The 21,457-nt window shown below is 40.0% G+C and overlaps 1 protein-coding gene across 20 annotated transcripts in view; it reads right to left on the reverse strand.

Annotated features, from left to right (window-relative positions):
• NUMB (NUMB endocytic adaptor protein) overlaps positions 1-20,643 on the reverse strand; it is a 189,783-nt gene extending 169,140 nt beyond the window's left edge. For 14 of the 20 annotated variants that reach the window (XM_082733439.1, XM_082733418.1, XM_082733431.1 and 11 more), the window contains exon 1: positions 20,521-20,631. The gene's annotated coding sequence lies outside the window, so the exon portion shown is untranslated. Of the gene's footprint in view, positions 1-7,791; positions 7,936-20,520 lie in introns of those variants that run through there. The other 6 variants (XM_082733435.1, XM_082733415.1, XM_082733433.1 and 3 more) reach the window with 2 other exon arrangements.
• Between the last annotated feature and the right edge of the window lie 814 nt (positions 20,644-21,457).

The following is a 21,457-nucleotide window of genomic DNA, read 5'->3' on the forward strand; positions in this document are numbered from 1 at the left end:
TAAGCTCATCCTAAAAGGTACTTTCCCTCATACTCACTAAGCTATAGCCTTACTTCAGAACCTCAAAATTCAAGCTCTTTCTTTACTCTTCCCACAAGAACAAAATACCTCCAGCTCTGTGCACTGTGGTTCCTTCTAATTCTTCATACTAATTCAAATGTCAATCTTAAATGTGGACTTTGCCAACAAGAACAAAACTGGTTCCCCTTATTCTCCTATTATGGCATACTATTCATTATTTTCACTGCATAGTCTCAAATGGCAATTTTCCTTTCTACTTATTTATCTTCATATTGTGCATCTCCTTTCCCTACACTATAAACTTCACTGAGGGCAGAGATAATTAAATTAATTCAATTCCAACACCACTGAGGACCAACTACATGCAAGGAACTGAGATAGACAACTGTGGGAGTTACAAAGGATAAGTCAAAGTGACAAGGATCCTATTCCCAGTAGGTGCATAATCTCCTTAGGGAGGTAAATGGATGTAACTATAAATGCAGAGCAAATAATATGCCATATAATATTGCTACAAAGTGCTACGGGATCAAAAGAGAAAGACATAATACGTAGAAAAAGTGGAAGAAAGCACTCATATAAGAAGATGGTTCTAAACTGAGGGTTACTAGGGCTGGGGTAGGGAGAGGGTGGTGGGATTATGGACATTGGGGAGGGTATGTGCTGTGGTGAGTGCTGTGAAATGTGTAAGCCTGATGATTCCCAGATCTGTATCCCTGGGGCAAATAATACATTATAGTTAATAAAAATAATTTAAAAATGTACAAATAAAAAAAAAGAAGATGGTTCTATTATTGCTTAGAAGGGTAATAGGGTGGAAAAAAGCATTCAGGTCAGACCAAAGAGCCTTAATAAAAAAACAAAAAGGAGGTGCCTGGGTGGCTCAGTGGGTTAAAGCCTCTGCCTTCGGCTCAGGTCATGATCTCAGTGTCCTGGGATCGAGCCCCATATCGGGCTCTCTGCTTGGCAGGGAGCCTGTTTCCTCCTCTCTCTCTGCCTACCTCTCTGCCTACTTGTAATCTCTCTCTGTCAAATAAATAAATAAAATTTAAAAAAAGGGGGGGCGGCAAAAAGTAAAGGACAGGGATGCCTGTCATCAGCTGGTTAAGTATCAACCTTCAGTTCAGGTCATGATCTCAGGGTCCTGGGACTAAGTCCCACGTCTGGCTCCTTGCTCAGCGGAGAATCTGCTTCTCCCTCTGCCTGCTGCTCCCCCTGCTTGTGCCCTTCCTCTGACAAATAAATAAACAAAATCTTTAAAAATAAATAAATAAAGGGCTTATAAGAAGAGATGAAAAACCAAAGCAGCTATAGCACAGAGAAACCGTAGAGTTCCACTGAAATCATGTTTGATGATCTCAGTTAGGAAACAGAAAAAAAATTTCAGTGAGTGTGCTATAGAACTCAACCTTACCCACTACAGAATGAAAATATGAAGTATTTTCAAGTAAACAAAATCTAATGTCCTTTCCAGGTCTGAAGTTTAAATGATGGAACTAGTTTTATTTTTATTCATTTATTTTTTTAAGATTTTTTATTTATTTATTTGACAGACAGAGATCACAAATAGGCAGAGAGGCAGGCAGAGAGAGAGGAAGGGAAGCAGACTCCCTGCTGAGCAGAGAGCCCTGATGCTGGCCTTGATCCCAGGACCCTGGAATCATGACCTGAGCCCAAGGCAGAGGCTTTAGCCCACTGAGCCACCCAGGTGCCCGATGGAACTAGTTTTAAAGTAAAAAACTAGTTTTAAAGTAAAAGTGTTCATTAAAAGCATGTTTCATCAATTTCATGTGTAATTTATCATGACTTTTAAGGTGGTTTTAAACTAACTGTCTAAACAATTTTTCAAAATTTCAAAAATCCTATTTACACTTCCCAAAATTTTAGTCCAAAGGGAATATGATGGAAAAAGGTGGCAGGCAGAGAGGCCAGGGGTGGGACCTTTCAAGACATTTAATATTACACCCAGCCCAATTTTGAAAGTAATTTAATAAAATACTTCCAAAAGAAAAAGGAAGGTTTTTTATTTTTTAGCAATATTCTCAAAACTCATAATTTTACCGATATTAACTTTCAACACTATCATTCATAAGCCTTTAGAGGGTGAATGGCTGTTGTCCACTACATTCATTCAATAAGAATATAGCGACTACCAATAAATACCCAGAAAGTCTAAGCAGAATATACAAAAATCACAGAATTTTATTTTATTTTTTAAAGATTTTATTTATTCATTTGACACAGGGAGAGACAGCAAGAGAACACAACCACGGGGAGTGGGAGAGGGAGAAGCGGGCTTCCTGCCAAGCAGGGAGTGGGATGTGGGACTCAATCCCAGGACCCTGGGATCATGACCTGAGCCGAAGGCAGATGCTTCATGGCTGAGCTACCCAGGTGCCCCAAAATTACAGTACTTTAAAGGTTAATAGAGATTTAGAAGTATAACCAAGATAATTTTAAAGAATAATGAAGTGGGTGTATGAGTCTTCACCATACCAGATATCTGAATTTTTTACAAAGCTATTGTAAATAAAGAGAGTGTAATACTAGCTCTGAGACAGGCAAACATCATAAAAACAGGCCCACATGCAAACAGAAATATGACATATGACTTAAGATCTTCACTGAACGGGGCGCCTGGGTAGCTCAGTGGGTTAAAGCCTCTGCCATGGGCTCAAGTCATGATCCCAGAGTCCTGGGATTGAGCCCCACATGGGGCTCTCTGCTCAGCAGGGAGCCTGCTTCCTCCTCTCACTCTGCCTGCCTCCCCGCCTACTTGTGATCTCTGCCTGTCAAATGAATAAAATCTTAAAAAAAAAAGAAAGAAAGAAAGAAAGAAATCTTCACTGAATGGACTCTGAGAAACAAACTGAGGGTTTTCGAAGGGGGGGGGGGAGTAGGCGGTTGGGTGAGCCTGGTGGTGGGTATTAAGAAGAACACATATTACATGAAGCACTGGGTGTGGTGCATATACAATGAATTTTAGAACACTGAAAAAATAAAATAAAATAAAAGTCCCCAAAAAAAGATCTTCACTGAAAATCAGTGCCAGATACTGCTCTATAAACAGCATTGGCACATTTGTTTTTGATATTTAAAAAGCTGATTTTTAAAAATTCATATTATTCACTATAATTTCAGAATAATTTGAGTATTCCAGTATCGAATCCTTTTAAGATCATCAAGTCCAAGGGCACCTGGATGGCTCAGTGCATTAAAGCCTCTGCCTTCGGCTAAGATCGTGATCCCAGGGTCCTGGGATCGAGGCCAGCATCAGGGCTCTCTGCTCAGCAGGGAGCCTGCTTTCCTTCCTCTCTCTCTGCCTGCCTCTGCCTACTTGTGATCTGTCTGTCAAATAAATAAATAAAATCTTTAAAAAAAAAAAAAAAAAAAGATCAAGTCCAAACCATCACCTCATAAAAGAAAAACAAAAACCCAGAGAAGTTAAAACATTTAGCCAAATCACAGAGTATGGTCACTCAGGAATTAAATTCATATCACATGATTTCTTCATTCAAGAATTTCCAGGGATGCCTGGGTGGCTCAGTTGGTTAAGCGTCTGCCTTTGGTTCAGGTCATAATATTGAGCCCCAAGTCAGCGGGGAGCCTGCTTCTCCCTTTCCTCCCTGCTGGAGCTCACTGTCAAATATTTTTTTTTTTAACATCTTAAAAAAAAAAAGAATTTACATTCTTGGGATACCTGGCTGACTCGGTCAGAAAAGCACGTGGCTCTTGATCTCAGGCTCATGAATTCAAGCCCCATTTTGGGTTCAGAGATTACTTAAATAAACTTTTTAAAAATTTTTCTAAAAATACATTCTCGGGCGCCTGGGTGGCTCAGTGGGTTAAAGCCTCTGCCTTCAGCTCGGGTCATGATCCCAGGGTCCTGGGATCGAGCCCCACATAGGGCTCTCTGCTCAGCAGGGAGCCTGCTTCCCTCTCTCTCTGCCTGCCTCTCTATCTCTGTGAAATAAGTAAATCTTAAAAAAAATCTTTAAGGGGCGCCTGGGTGGCTCATTGGGTTAAGCCACTGCCTTCGGCTCAGGTAATGATCTCAGCGTCCTGGGATCGAGTCCCGCATGGGGCTCTCTGCTCCGCGGGGAGCCTGCTTCCTCCTCTCTCTCTCTTTGCCTGCCTCTCTGCCTACTTGTGATCTCTCTCTGTCAAATAAATAAATAAAATCTTAAAAAAAAAAAATCTTTAAAAATTTACATTCTCTTATTCAATACACACTAAATGCTTCCCATCTACCCCAATTTCTTTAAGTTACCCACAATATCAACAATGCCAAGTCAGAAGTGGAAGAAGACAAAAATGGAGTGGCAAAATAAAAAGCCAATATATACTTTCACTTCCTTCCATCCTCAAACCTTCTTTCAAAAGAAATTGACCAAAAAAATCTATGGGCATCTGGCTGGATCAGTCAGTAGAGCCTGCAACTCTTGATCTCCCGGAGTCGTTAAGTGCGTCCCACACTGGATTCGGAAATTACTTAAAAATAAAATCTTAAAAAAAAAAAAAAACCCAGCCCTACCCTCAAAGATTAATCTTATCTAAATCCAAACTAAAGACAAGGAATTTCATGGTTTCAGTATGCAGGAGATTCAGGAAGAAAAGAATTTTAGGAACTGTGATTCTTGTGTCAGCACATCAAAAATATCTATGAATATCATATATTTAGGGAGCGCTGTTATTCGGCCAAAATTTCTCAGGCACAAGCTCCATCAACCTCATATCTCACTCAGTTTGTTTCCAGAGGATGTTAAACATTTACATTTAGAGATTTTCACAGAGACCAGTTAAACAAACAAGGCTGAAGACTGTCTGAAAGTAGTTGCTCCAATTCCAAAGGCTCAATTAAGGTATAGACAGACATGACATCTCTAGAAAAGCACTCAATCTCAGGTTACTAGGGTTGTTCACCATCTGTTAATTCAGATGAAACTTTCCTTCCATAAATTACCCCCCTGGGATACATGCAGGAGTACTGATAGTGAAGTGAAGGAGACTTGTAGAGAACCTATTTGAAAACGTGAACCTATCTGCAAAATTGAAATCCCAATTTACACTATGACCACCAGTACCACAGAAGGATATGCTCTATAAAGAACATAAAATTGACTGTATTTAATCACTTAAGCACTGAATGGTAAGAACTGACCTCGGGAGCCAGACTATTTATGTTTGAGTCCACCATTTGCTCTATGATTTTGGGTAAATGCTTAATCTCTTACCTAAAATTTCTCAACTGGAAAATAAGGATAATAATGACAGGGGTACCTGGATAGCTCAGTGAGTTAATGCCTTGGGCTGGCGTCATGATCCTGGGGTCCTGGGATGGAGCACCTGCTCCTTCCTCTCCCACTGCCCCTCCCTGCCAACTTGAGCTCACACACACATGCACACTCTCTCTCAATAAATAAAATATTTAATAATAATAATAAAGATCATAATACCTACCCTCACAGGAGTTATTGTGAGAATTAAATGAGTTGCCTGTAAAGCACTTAGAACGATGCCTGGAATACAGCATCAGCTGCGGCTAGTGTTACTACTACCACCGAATCCCATTAATAGACTATCAGTTCTCTCAAGTGGCTCAAATACAAGCTAGTGTCCTAGCCAGATCATGCAATTTTAATGTTCCTGAATCAATTATTCAATTTACCAGATTCATACAACAGCTCTACAAAACACAGCCTCAAGTATTCCTTTTAAATCATTTACTTATCAAACAAAATTCTCACAAGTATTAATCAACAGCAAAAGTTTATTTGTCTCCAAGAAATCTATGAATTATCACTATAATACGGAACTTCTAGAAAATCTTACACTTGAAATAAATTTTTTTTTAAAGATTTTATTTATTTATTTGACACAAGGGAGATCACAAGTAGACAGAGAGGTAGGCACAGAGAAAGAGGGAAGCAGGCTCCCTGCTGAGCAGAGAGCCCGATGCGGGACTCGATCCCAGGACCCCGGGATCATGAACTGAGCAGAAGGCAGCGGCTTAACCCACTGAGCCACCCAAGCGCCCGAAATAAATATTTTTCATTTTATTTTTAATTACAAGTTAAGGGTGCCTGGGTGGCTCAGTCATTAAGTGTCTGCCTTAAGCTCAGGTCATGATCCCAGAGTCCTGGGATGGAGCCCTACATCCAGCTCCCTGCTCAGTGGGAAGCCTGCTTTTTTCCCTCTCCTGCTCTCCCTGCTTGTGCTCTTTCTCTGTCAAATAAATAAATAAAATCTTTAGAAAAAAAAAATTAAACTCTGACCTTACAGACCAGATTAATAAGTCTAGATCCATATATAGTAATAAAATATACTGAACCTTTTATTAATATATTTACTATTAATCTGCAAATCTGCTCTTATAAAGATTTTAATCAAAAAAAAAGAATAAATGTTGACCATCTTTAGTTATCTGAAAAATGCAAATAAAAAACATTCTAAGACATCATTATATATTTTTTTTAAGATTTTATTTATTTATTTCATATACAGAGGTCACAAGTAGGCAGAGAGGCAGGCAGAGAGAGAGGAAGCGAAGCAGGCGCCCTGCCGAGCAGAGAGCCTGATTCAGGGCTCGATCCCAAGACCCTGGTAACATGACCCGAGCCGAAGGCAGAGGCTTTAAGCCATTGAGCCACCCAGATGCCCCTAAGACATCATTCTATACCCACTAGACTGGCAAAAAAAAAAAGAGAAAAAAAATCAAAGATTAACAACTCTGGGACGCCTGGGTGGCTCAGTTGGTTAAGGGGCTGCCTTCGGCTCAGGTCATGATCCCAGCGTCCTGGGATCGAGTCCCACATCGGGCTCCTTGCTCAGCGGGAGCCTGCTTCTCCATCTGCCTCTGCCTGCCATTCTGTCTGCCTGTGCTCACTTTGACAAATAAATAAATAAAATCTTTAAAAAAAAAAAAAAAGAAAGAAAGAAATTAACAACTCAGGTTGTGGCAATGATAGGCAGCAACCAGACCTCATACACTGCTAGTGGATAATCATTTGGCAATTTCTTACAGTTAAACATAAATCTACCCTGTGATGTAACAATTCCACTCTTAGGTAATCCGACCAAAAGAAATGAAACATATGTTCACAAAAAGACCTGTACAAGAATGTTAATAGCAGCCTTATTACTAACAGGCAAAAACTGGAAATAACACAAATGACTATCAAAAGGACAACAGAAAAACAAAGCGTGGGATTCATAAAATGGAATACTCTGCGACCTAGTAAGTTATCTGCTATCTACACTAATGATTTGAATTTATTACTTAATGAGGATGTCTATTTTCAAGTTGTCTCATTTTAAAATGTATTTTAATCCATCATTGAAGATCATTTTTATTCTGAAAATAACCTTTTTTGTTTAGTAACTCACTTGAGGTTTTTCTGCCACAAGATAAAACTTCCAAGGAATGTTTTGGTGCTTTTTTTTTTTTTTTAAGATTTTATTTATTTACTTGACAGAGAGAGATCACAAGTAGGCAGAGAGGCAGGCAGAGAGAGAGAGAGGAGGAAACAGGCTCCCTGCTGAGCAGAGAGCCCGATGCGGGACTCGATCCCAGGACCCTGAGATCATGACCTGAGCCGAAGGCAGCGGCTTAACCCACTGAGCCACCCAGGCGCCCTTTAGTGCTTTTAAGTAGCAAATGACACCTGGCTGGCTCAGACCGTAAAGCATGCAAGCCTTGATCTCAGGGACTGTGAGTTCAAGCCCTACACTGGGTGTAGAGATTGCTCAAAAATAAAAATCTTGGCACACCTGGATGGCTCAGTGGGTTAAAGCCCCTGCCTTCTGCTCAGGTTATGATCCCAGGATCCTGGGATGGAGCCCCGAAGCATCATCGGAATCTCTGCTCAGCAGGGAGCCTGCTTCCCTTCCTCTCTCTCTGCCTACTTGTGATCTCTGTCAAATAAATAAATAAAATCTTTAAAAAAATTAAAATTAAAATTAAAAAGTCTAAAAACTTTAAAAAAAAAAAAAAAAGGTCATTGCAGAGGCTATGTCCTATGGTGAGTGTTGTGAAATGTGTAAGCTTGATGATTCGCAGACCTGTACCCCTAGAGCAAATAATACATTATATGTTAATAAAAATAATTTTTTAAAAAAAGAAAGAAAAAACAAAAAAATTTAATTTAATTTAATTTTAAAAAAGAGAGAGAGGGACAAATAAATCTCAGGGTTTTATTAAGCAATACTACTTTTATTAAGTGAAACCCTTAAATGTGTGTGTACATGTATTTTTTTTCTTATGTGTTCTTGGTATATGTTCCTCCTGAGTGTTCCCTCCAGAAATCATCCATGTAGATATAAAAAAGAAGACTCACTTAAAATGGCTACTTCATAGGAAACCATGTCTTAGGGAGTGACAACTTGGACCTGAGGTAAATTGAATACTTAAACTGTAGTCTAGGGATGGTTTAAATGGCATTTTATTTAAAAGGGCATACAATTGCTCTATTTCCTTAACAAAAAGATATACAAAACAAAATCAATCTCAAAAATATGTTAAAGACAAGAAGCCAGATAAAGAGTATATATTCCATGTATATGAAATTCAAGAACAGATAAAATCAGAAAGCAGTGACAAGGAGGGAGGGCAAAACAAAACTGAAAGAGGGGTGCCTGGGTGGCTCAGTGGGTTAAGCCTCTGCCTTCGGCTCAGATCAAGATCTCAGGGTCCTGGAATGGAGCCCCACATTGGGGGAGAGGGTGTCTGTGCCCAGCAGGAAGCCTGCTTCCCCCCCCCCCTCTCTGCCTGCCTCTCTGCCTACTTGTGATCTCTTTCAAATAAATAAAATCTTAAAAAAAAAAAATTAGAGACCACTCAAAAAGAAAAAGAAAAAGAAAAACAGCAAAGAACAGGAATATAACTTCACTTAAAGGAAATACTTAAAGGCTAATGATAATATTTAAAATGTTCCACTAATGATAAAATAAAAATTTCAGAAACTAGTTACTATTTTCTCCCTATCAAATTAGCAAATATTTTTAAATGATAACACTGCTGGCAAGGGTATATATCTCAACCTCATACACCGTTAATGGAAACATAAATTTGTACAACCTTTCTAGAAAGGAATTATGCAATGTTTTGCTCTCTTAAGAACCCTCAGAAATGTATACCTTGACTTGGTAATTCCACTTATAGAAATCTATCTTAACATTATAGAAATGTGGACAAAGATCTATGTTTAGCAATATTCTATGATGTTTTGTCTATAATAATTGGAAATTAATAATCTGAATGTGAAACTATGAAAATCCCTTGTATAAATGACGATATATTCTTTAATGGAATATTCCTCAGCTGTTTTAAACTGTTTTCAAATAATTATGATATTAAAATGTATGTTTAAAAAAAAGGTAGGTTCCAGGGGTGCCTAGGTGGTTTAGTCAGTTAAGTGACCATCTCTTGGTCTTGGTCTCAGGGTCATGGGTTCAGGATCTGCATTGGGCACGATGCCCAGTGTGGAACATTAAAAAGAAAAAAAAAACAAGTTCCAAAATTATGTGTTCAGTAAAAATCTGCATGAGGAAAAAATAGATAATAAATGTTAATGTCATTTAAAAAAAATAATGAAGGGTCAGAGCACCTGGGTGGCTTACTAGGTTGAGTGCCTAGCTCTTGATTTCAGCTCTGGTCATGCTCTGGGTGGTGGGATCAAGCCCTGCCTTGAGCCTTTCATCGGGCTGCACCCTCAGAGTACAGTTAACCTGCGATTCACTCTCTCCCTCTGCCCTTTCCCTCACTTACATGTGTGCATGTACATACACTCTCTCTCAAAATAAATAAATAAAATCTTTTTAAAAAGAATGAAGGATCAATATCATAGAAATTATGACTATATTTCAGTGTCTGGGCTTTCTTGTAAAAGCACAAGTAAGGGGCGCCTGAGTGGCTCAGTGGGTTAAAACCTCTGCCTTTGGCGCAGGTCATGATCCCAGGGTCCTGGGATCAAGCCCCAAATCGGGCTCTCTGCTCAGCAGGGGGCCTGCTTTCTCCTCTCTCTCTGCCTGCCTCTCTGCCTACTTGTGATCTCTGTCTGGGTCAAATAAATAAATAAAATCTTTTAAAAAAAAAAAAAAAAAGCACAAGTGATATCCCACACTAACTACATCTACTGTGGAGAGGGGGAGACCAAAAGAGTAAGAAGCTTCATTGAAGGAACACATCATTAGTATTATTTCAGATACAAATAGCCAACTTAACAAATGAAGTCAAAATCCTTCCAGGTACGTTAACAAATCTATAAGAAAAGGTTACAGAATTCAATACAATGCAAATATAAACCAATCATGTTTAATTTGAATTAGAGGAAAAAATTAGGTGATTTCATTATTTTGCATAGGACTAAGGCACAGCCAGAAGTCAAGCCAGCAACCTGCCTTCCCAGGAAATTAGTTCTCACTTGGCAAAGTACTGCCCTCATATTCTAAAAAAGCAGAACTCCACAAAGAGAAATGAAACACACAAAATTCAAATACCATGTAAAAGATGTATACTTTTCCCTTTGCTCCTAAGAGCTCCAAAAAGAAAATATAATGCCTATTAAAACATATGGAAAAAGAGCTCAATTTAGTGTTAAATGTTTTTTGTTTGTGGTTTTTTTTTTTTTTTTTTTTAAGATTTACTTGAGGCACCTGGGAGGCTCAGTTGGTTAAGCGACTGAGTTCAGCCCAGGTCATGATCCTGGAGTCCCTGCTTCTTCCTTTCCCCTTCTCAGACTGCCTCTCGATTTTTATTCTCTCTCTCTCAAATAACAAAATCTTTTCAAAAAATAAAATTAAATTTAAAAAGACTTACTTGAAAAGGAGAGAGAGAAGGGGAGGAAGAGATAGAATCTCGAGCAGACTCTCCATTGAGCTCAGAGACCCAACCCAACGCTGGATCTTACAACCCATGAGATTAGGACCTGAGTGGAAGTTAAGAGTTGGTCACTTAACCAACTGAGCCATACAGAAGTTCCCGTTAAATGTTCTTTAAACAAAGAATCAATTTAGGGGCACCTGGGTGGCTCAGTAGGTTAAGCCTCTGCCCTTGGCTCAGGCCATGATCTCCGAGTCCTGCATCAGGCTCTCTACTCAGCTGGGAGCCTGTTTCCCCCTTCCTTCTGCCTGCCTCCTCTGCCTCCTCTTGATCTCTCTGTCAAATAAAGAAATAAAAATCTTCAAAAAAAAAGAGAATCAGTTTATCTGAAAATGCTAAGTAAATCACACAAACTGTAAAAGAATTACATTTATATTATATTTTAAACGAAAAGGAAAATACCATGCTATTTCTCAACTTCAACTAAGATTATTACATGGGAAAGAAAACTATGATATTAGTTATACTAATTCTTGATTTTGAATTTACCAAAGTTAATTAAAATCCTTAAAATTTTTCCTCTATAATGTTTTAATCATCACTATAGAACATTTCCTTGAATTTCCAATTTAAATAATAAGGCCTTAGTATTTTATTTTCCCTCAGGAAAAGGCTATGTGCTTAATTCAAAAGTTTCTTCTTTAGATAAAAAGGTACTAGGGTAGGTGAGTTAAAGAGGGGAGGGGCACCTGGGTGGCTCAGTCAGTTAAGCCTCTGATTCTTGATTTCAGTTCAAGTCCTAATCTCTGGGGTCCCCAGGATCAAGCCCCCATGTGTGTCATCCCCACTCAGCAAGCAGTCAGCTAGAGATTCTCTCTCTCCCTCTGCTCATGCTTGCACACATGCTTTTTCCCTCTAAAATAAATAAATCTTGGGATGCTTGGGTGGCTCAGTTGGTTAAGCTTCTACCTTCAGCTCAAGTCACAATCCCAGAGTCTTGGGATCAACTGCATCACGCACCTTGATCAGTGGTGAGCCTTCTCCTTCTGCCTGCTTGCGTGTGAGTTCTCTCTCACGCACAAATAAGTAAATTGTTTTAAAAATAGAGTAAATCTTAAGAAAAAACAAAAACAAAAAAATGAAGAGGGAGGTAGGGAGAGTAGGGGGGAAAAAAAGAATGGGTATAATAGAAACTACTCTTCCCTTAAGTAAGATGTTTAAAAATCTGACCCTGATTTCCATTAAAGGTCCAACACTGAAGCTTCTATAGAACTATGGACACATGGGTGCACTGTCAGGAGAAAAATGACACCTGAACTTCATTCAATGTCCAAGTATGAAACAATGTAAGGATGAAATTACACAATCAGATATTTAGATCAGTGGATTCATTTATAAACCACTCCTGCAACTCTAAAATGCTTCCCTTGGCACCATGACCCCAACTGCCACACTAGACCAAAAGGCCAACAAACTGCTACTTGGAAGAATTAGTAACAAAGCAGAATAGTTTACTAAACTTTTGTAACAAAGGTCCCTGGCTGGTTCAGTCAGAAGAGTATGTGACTCTTGTTCTTGGGGTCATGAGCTAGAGCCCCATGTTGGGTATAGAGATTACAAAATAAATAGATAAATACACTTTCAAAGAAAGGAAGGGAGGAAGGAAAGGAAAGGAATAGAACAGAATAGAAAGAAAAGGAGAGGAAGGAAAAGAACGAAGGAAGAAAGAAATTAGTTGCAAATCCAGTATCCATAAGGGACTTGTGTCCAGAATATATATTTTTACAACTCACACTACGTAATAATAGGCAAATAACCCCATTTTTTTTAAAGATTTTATTTATTTGTCAGAGAGAGAGCGAGCGAGAGCGAGCACAGGCAAACAGAGTGGAAGGCAGAGTCAGAGGGAGAAGCAAGCTCCCTGCGGAGCAAGGAGCCCGATGTGGGACTCGATCCCAGGACGCTGGGATCATGACCTGAGCCAAAGGCAGCTGCTTAACCAACTGAGCCACCCAGGCGTCCCAACCCCATTTTTTAATTGGGAAAGGGACCCAAAAAACATTTCTCCAAAGAAGATAAACAGGCAATAAACCCATGAAAAAATTCTCATTAGCCATCAGGGAAATTCAAAGGAATACCACAACGAGTTATCCCTTCACATCTACTAGGATAGCTGTAATAAAAAACCAAAAGTAATAACAAGTGTAGGTGAGGATGTAGAATGCTCTCTGGAATGCTCACTGCCTCTCTTGGTAGAAATATAAAATGGCATATATAGCTGCTTTGGAAAACTGAGTTACCATATAAACCAGAAATTCTACTACTACTAGAGATACACCCCAAAAAATGAAGGGACCCCTGGATGGCTTGGTTGGTTGGGCCACTGACCCCTGGTTTCCACCAGGGTTATGATCTCATGGGTCGCAGGATGGAGCCCCAGTCAGGCTCTGCACTCGGTGGGGAGTGTGCTTAGGGTTCTCTCTTTCTGCCTTCCACATGTGCGAGCTCTCAAATAAATAAATCTTAAAAAAAAAAAAAAAATGAAAACACATGTCCATATAAAAACTTGTACAGGAGCTCAGGGTGGCTCAGTGGGTTAAAGCCTCTGCCTTCAGCTCAGGTTGTGATCCCAGGGTCCTGGGATTGAGCCCACATCAGGCTTTCTGCTCAGCAGGGAGCGTGTTTCCCCTTCTCTCTCTGCCTGTCAAATAAATAAATAAAATCTTTAAAAAAAAAAAAAAAAAAAACTTGTACAGGAATGTTCATAACAGCTTTGTGTGAACAGCCAAAAACTGGAAAAAATCCAATGTCTATCAACAAGAGATTTTTTAAACTGTGATATAACTATATATTGGAATACTCCTCCACATTAAAAAGGAATAAACTCCTGATGCACAAAATAACATGGATAAATCTCAAATAAATTAGGTTGAGTGAAAGAAGCCAGACCTCCCTATCAAAAAAAGTACATACTACAATTATCTTTACATAAAATTCTAGAAAATGCAGATAATCTATGACAGATTAGTGGTTACCTCTAAGGGTGGAAAGGGAGAGATAGATTATAAACAGGCACAAGGAAACTTTTAGAATGGTTAAGTATGTTCCTTATCTTGATTGTGGTGGATAAATAGGTAAAAACTCATCAAACCGTATACCTAAAACATCTGCAATTTCATTGTATGTCAATTATACCTGAATAAAGCTGCCCAAAAGAGAGGAAAAAGAATGCATACACCATGTTGGGGGAAACAGAAGTATACTAGGATTTCTAAAATGGCACATTTGGGTAAGGAAAAGATAGAAAAAGCAGGCTAAGAGCTTTAAAGGATGAACCTTTTTAAAAGTCAAAATAGTAAAAAAAAAAATTAAAATTTTTTAAAAAGTCAAAATAGTATCTAATCCCTATATGATAACAGCTGAATATTCAATATCCACTGACAAAGCAAATAGTCAAAACAACCAAAGCTTCTATGAATTCAGTCTAACCTTCAAAATAAAAAATTTAATTCATTCAACATTTATATAATATGGATAACATATGCATATGCATATATATAAAAGTAGTAAGTTCTAAGTATATACATATTTTTAAGTATAATTATATTTTTAGAACTTACTACTTTTGTCTACTACTGACTACTTTTTGTCAGATAACATTTGATGAGCAAATGAATTAACTGTACAACATCCACCCCAATTCAAAGATTTGCAGATTGAGAACTGCCACACTATGTTAAGGATACTCAATGCCAAGGAGATTCGATACTTAAATATTAGCTTAAAAAAACCCAGAAGTAAGATCTAATGAAAAATTTATCTAACAGGTTCCATAGCTATGCTTCAAACCGAAAAGAATTTAGGAATTAGTTATAACATTGCTAATCTGGGTATAAATAATTAAGAATTTTACTGTGACTTAAAGGCAAAAAATATAACTGAATTCAAAGAAAGATCCAAGTTATTCAACAGATGGTACTAAAAATAAGACAACAGAGTCAAGAACTCAAGATTGAAGTTTAAGTTTCTGAAGTCAACCTAATATTATATTTCCCTGTGTTGCTGGCTTCCCTGACTTTGCCCTTATTCAGGACTTTCCACAGCTTTCAATCCTTCTTCCTCCCTAAATAACTGGAGAAGAATCTGATAATCATTTTCCTAATTAACTATATGTACCTTACTATAAACAAGTTACCACAATTAAAATTTTGCTATCTAATCAGAGAACTCAGGACTTTGATCCTGATTAGGAGAACATAAGGAATCAGCCAGCGAGGAGAAACAGAGATTTGGTGGTGAGAGAAGGGGAAGTCACTGAACACTAATTATTAATACACCAGCTCCTTGGTAACCCATTTAGATGACAGGGGGTCTCTTCCCACTGCTTAATCCCAGACTTCACTGGGAAGGACAAGTGGTATGGTTTGGCCTAGGGACAATTGCTAGGGACCTATTCGGAAGAGCTACAGAAGCAGAGACAAGTGTCCAGCCTCCTAATTCCACATGGTCCTGCCCAGGCTCCTATCCTCTAGGACTAGCAATTCTCAGTCTATTCACTTGCATTCTGACCTGCTTTCCCGAGTGGAAGATAACAAAGGAAGAGTCATGGCAAGCAGTGGAAACTGCACAGAACAAAAAATACGTCCATGGGAGAATGCTGCAAATAGGATCATCCTCCTTTACATATGTCACTCTAGGAAAACTGCCAAGAGTGGCTCACTACTCTAGACATACTTCCTACAGATCCTCCAGACTCCTCCTTAAACACATGTCCGTATTCTCCTCATTCTTCCTTAGTTTCAATCCTTCTTTTGCCCCAAGATTTCAACTGTGGATATTTTACATTCTCAAAAATACATAGCAGTATCATAAGGACATCCTACTTATCAGAACCGGTGTCTCACATCTGAACAAGTATCCTAAGGCTTTATATAGTATTTCTAACTTTAATAATAAAATTTCCAATAGGTTGTATTACTGAAACAAATTCTCTTGGCAAACAAAAGGATTTATTTTAATGTCAAGATTAAAAAAAAATAAGATAGCAAAATTCTTTTTTAATATTTAAGGAGTACAACTGTTTCCATTCTCTCTAGCCCTATCAAGGAACCATGTATCAGAGTTCAGAAACTGGGAGAATTCAGGAGCCGTTCTGTGAAAATCAAAATCTATCAAACACAATAGACGTTATGGCAAGCCCAAAATAAAATGCTGGTTTTCAAGTACTCTATTAAATAAAACTTTTTTTTTTAAGGTGATACGTTTACCACAGGACCTTTCCTGATAAAAGTAGTTCTCTCAGCAAACTGAAAACCAGGCACGTTTCTCTACTTTTACAAACTAGATTTTTCAGGCACCAAAGTTTCCATTAGGGTTTACTGTATAAAGGCTAGAAGCAGAGAGAGCAGACTGGAAGCTATTAACAAAAGAGGAGAAAACGCTACTGAAATAGAAAATAAATTTAATTAACTAGTGTTAATTGAACTTCTACTTTTTAAAATCATTTACTTGAATTTTCTTTAATATATGAAATTAAGTCTCACTAAATCGTACAGTCTGGAACATAAAGTTTCTTTGGGATTTAAAAACCACCATTCATTCAACTACAGATTAACAAATCTCACTGTAAAGTAAGTTGAGCAATCAGAGCTATTCATAGATAAGTGTGATTAAATTATGGGTGAATAATAAGTCGACTGAATAAAGTCCATTTATTAAGAAGCAAGTAATCAAACTGGTTGAATGTTCACAAAGAATGAACTTTCATATTTTCCCACACTCAATTATTAAGATTTTACATTCCTCCATCAGTCAGTAAAAAACTGAATGATCTCTACAAATGTGCCCACCAACTGCACAGTGCCTTACAGAACGACCATTTTGGTGGTAGGAATACTCCATGTAATGCAATGCAAGGAATTCAAAAGCTTTCATCCTTAGAAACTTTGTCATAAAAATCAGTAATTTTATTCTGTGAAAAGACTGTGTTTTTCAATTCAAATATGTAATGATTTTTTTTTTAAGATTTTATTTATTTATTTGACAGACAAATCACAAGGAAGCAGAGAGGCAGGCAGAGAGAGAGAGAGAGGGAAGCAGGCTCCCCGCCGAGCAGAGAGCCCGATGTGGGGCTCGATCTCAGGACCCTGAGATCATGACCTGAGCCGAAGGCAGAGGCATTAACCCACTGAACCACCCAGGCGCCCCTCAAATATGTAATGATTTTATGTTTTGTAGTCTTCAAAACAAAAATTGAAATTTTAATGAAACATAAAAATCTAAGAGAAATTATTTTTGAGAGACAAGAAATTATGTTAAAAAATCCTAATGTGGGGCTTCTGGGTAGCTCAGAAAGTTAAGCATCCGCCTTCAGCTCAGGCTGTGATCCCAGGATCCTGGGAATCCAGCCCTGATTCAGGCTCCTTGTTCAGCAAAGGTCTGCTTTTCCCTCTCCCCCGCCCCTGCTCATGTACTCTCCCTCCCTCTCTCCCTCTCTCTCTCAAATAATTTTTTTTTAATCCTAATGCAAAGCTACACCAAGAGTTTCTTTACAATTTCATAAAACATTAATGAAAGGGTTACATAAATCCCTTGGATTAAAAATTTTAAGGAAAACTGTAAGAATCTCTGTTTTCCATACTGCTTTCTCAGTTCTTATATCCACAAAAACTAACCTAAATCAACTCTTCCTAAATATAAACCATCTAGGTTTTTATAGAAGAAATATCAAACCAAAGACAGCACAGAAAATACATACATATTCTTCAGCTTTAAAAAGTTACTGTAGATTACACTTAAATCCCTCAAACAAGTTAAATTTACAACACATGCCACATACAGTTCATTCTCAAGGGAGAAAAACATCAAAACAAAAGCTCCTGCTTAATAAACTATTTACTTTGTAGTTAGGCCTCTATCCCAGGTGCATTTTACTGTGGATTATTACCACTTTCTTCGCTCTTCAGAAACCTAGAAATCTAAAATACAAAAGTATATCTGATTCCCTTAAAAATGCTTCTATATTATATGTTTTGTATTAATGTAAGGCCACAAGAAGCTTTAAATAACTCCCACTCTTTTAAAAAGGAAACACTCCTTTGTTTTTCTCCTTTGAAATGGGTTTTACTTGTTTTTTGCTTATTTTCTATACAAGAACTCTTCTCAAACCAGTCCATTTCAGCAATATGTCTATTGTATACTTGGGTTTTTTACAAACAGTGCTTTACAGTACAGTGGTATAAAAAGAAAGGATAAACAAGAAGGCATAGTGAAACAAAGGTGTACCACATCTAAGAAACACCACTCGATTTCATTTCTCTGCCTCACATTTCCTTAAGTCCTCATACCAAAGATTCTCAGTATCTAAAAAGAGGCACAACACAATATGTGATCAAGCAAACATAAGAGAAACCTAATCAGAAGAATAAATGTAATAGAATGTCTCCACCGGAGACAAATTACCAAAAAAAGAAAAATAAAGACATAAATAATAAACCCAGTCCTAAAAACCCCCTCCTGAAGGGTCACTTTTGCTGCACTGCATGGCTCAAAACAGTTTTTTAAACTCTTTTGCCTGTAAGAAATACATTTTACATTGTGACCTAGAACACACATATATGAGAAAAATGTCCCAAACAATACTTTTCCTTACCAAGGAAACTGCAATTCTGTTCTATTTCACTTTATTTTCAATGCCATGGTAACCCACTAACTTGATTTTATAAATTACTAATAAATCATGATCCACAGTTTGAAAAACACAGGCTTCTCAGAGGGTATCCCTTATATTTGGGTCATTCTGGCAATCTGCCTCCACTTGTCTCTAGCAGGAGACACAGATATTTTAAGGTTGCTACATTATTATTGTTTTCATGGAAGCAAGTGGTTTTTAAAGTGTGATCCTCTGACCAACAAAAGCATCACCTGAGATAAATGCAAATTCGCAGGACCCACTCCAAACTTACTGAATTAGAAACTCTGGAGGGGGCCAGCAGTCCGTATTTTACCAAGCCCAAAATGTTTCTGGTGTAAACTAAGGTTTGAGAACCACAGCATAAAAAATCCCTGGTCTTTTTCCTTTATTTAACAATCCAGTCAGTAAGTACCCACGGCTCACTCACTCCGTGGCAGCCACTATTCTCAAAGTTCTACAAACATTAACTCATGTGAAAAAACAACCCTATGAAATAGAGACTATTATTATCCCTATTATACAGACGAGGAAACTTGCACAGAGAGGTTAAACTGTCCAAGCTAAGTGGTGGAACTTGAATTCAAATTTATTTGTAATTTGGCCAGGGTATGTCCATCCTTTCATGACTCCCCTCTTTCTGATCAAGTCCCCCGTTTTACTCCCTTAGTTTCAGCTACTTCTCTTCTTTTCCCTTTCAAATTCACCCTTCCGTCAACGTCCTCATTTTCTAATCACTGGTGTCATTCTAAAACATTTTTTTCCTAAAGCACTGGAACGCAAGCCACTTAACCCTTTTAGGCGCTTTTTCTCTTACATCTGAGTATATACGAAGCCAAAGTTTCTTCTATTTCTTTAGTCCTTAAAATCTACTAATGGCCACAATGCTAATTTCTCCCACCTACTATTCTGGCCAGTTTCCACAAGACCACCACTCTCTTCCTGACCAACTTTCTCGTTCCCTCCAACTACGCCCTATCTAACTACGCGCTTCCTACAAGGAAATTATTTCTCCCCGCCCACCCCTGTGTCATTTTGCTTGACTTCTCTCCAACTGAGACAACTTCCACTCCCCAGTAGACCCCCTCACCCTAGTATCGAATCCGAGCTACTCCTCGAGGATCCCTGATCCCCCGCGGATCCTCAGACCAGGAGCTCCCAGTCCAGTCCTGGGTATCCCATCCCAGACCAGCAGTGGGGGCAGGGCGCTCCGGCTCAAGCCCAGCTGTTCAAGGTCTCCACAGGTCCCACCCTCCTAAAACCCGCGGCTCCGGACTCCCCCGGGAGCCCTCCACCCTCCGACAGTTGCCCTCCACAGAGGGTCCCCAGCGGGTCCCCAGCAAACCCCTCCCCCCCGCAACCCGCCTTTCCTCGACCCCCTCGCTCGGACCCAGGCCGCCCACTGTCACTCCGAACCCTGACCGCCCGCGGTCTCCCGGCTCCCTCGGACCCTGGCCACTCCCAGTTTCCTGGCCCCCCAGCTCTCCCCGCTCGGGCCGCTCCTGGGATTCCCGGGTTCCTCTGCTCCCTCGCACCCAAGCTGTGCTGGGTGCGTATTCCCAAGTCACCTGGTCCTCGGACCAGGTCGTTGCCAGTCACCCCGGGTCATCCACCCCCTCCCCCGCCCAGGACCCCGTCCGCTCCCGTCTCCCGAGGGGTTTTACCCCTCACACACCGGCCGCCGCTCAGTGCCCCAGACCCAAGCAGCGGGACGTCCCAAGAGAGCTCCAGACCAGAAACACTAGGGTCCGGCCCCAGCCTATCTTGCCAACCCGAACTCCGCCGCCGGGAACCGGGCCATTCTCCCACCAGCCCAGTCAGCGCGAACTCGCCGCAGCCGCCGCCGCCGCCGCCGCCGCCGCCCTGGCCCCGGCCCGACCCGGCCCACAGTCCAAGGCCCCTTCTTCTGGCCTCTGCCTCCGGAGCACCGAGGTGGAGTTTCCGCCCCGCGACGGCCCCCAGACCCCAAGCCCGCGATACCGGCACTCACCTGACGCTGCCCCCAACCAACTCCAGCGCCACTGCCTCTACCTCGGCCGCCAGTAGCCACCAAGCGCCACCACCTCCCCCATGACAACAGGCCCACCCCATTTCATACTTTCTACCTCTCCATTGGATAGTGGGGAGGCGGTTTTCTGTCCTGATTGGCCGAGCGCAGCCGTCCGTCATAGCTTCCTCACCGCCCCTTTTCCGGGACCCGGTATTAGCCCCCGTTCGGACCCGGAGAGCCCAGGACCAAGCTCTAGTTGTCATTGGTTGATGGTTGGGCAGTTCGAAGTTATGATAGGCTGCCAAAAGCGTCTGTTAAGTCAACTGGCAAGGGATGTGATGGTCATGGTTGGTTCAAGCTCGGGCACAGTTTGGTTGCGCAGTAGAAAGCAAGGAACGGGCAGACGCTCAGAGCCGAGGTTACCCGGGAGGGGTTAACTCTTTGTTGTAGAATTCACGCGGTATACCCATCCCTTTCGCCAGTTTCCTTCCTATAAAGAGAAGTTTATCACTGCTAGTTTATAGGGTAATACTTAACAAAATACCAACATCAGAGATTGTATTTGAGGCGTGTTTTCCAACTCCTTGGGAGGAAAGCACACAGATAAAAATTTCTTCTTGAAAGTCCCAAATGTACTCAGTTTCCTTGAAGTTCTTTCCAGAAGTCTCCATGCTAAAGGGCAAAGCACAACCGTTTATTTAGCAGAAATCAGTGGCTTCTGTTGCCAGTAAAACGTCGTTAATAAACTGGAGTGGCGTGTTGAGCGTTCTCTAGCTTTCAGACTCAGCCCTAGCTGGCTCCTGTCAAGTGACCAAGCAGCCACCATCGGCAGGTTGGGACTAAACGCACCACATCTACCCTTGTGATGCTCTGGAAATGAGAATTCAGTTCCTCCCACCTTCTCCCAACTTGATTTTTATGTTCAGCAGTTCTTAAA

The sequence above is a fragment of the Mustela nivalis genome (assembly GCF_964662115.1).
Source record: "Mustela nivalis genome assembly, chromosome: 6".
Classification (NCBI taxonomy): Eukaryota; Metazoa; Chordata; class Mammalia; order Carnivora; family Mustelidae; genus Mustela; species Mustela nivalis.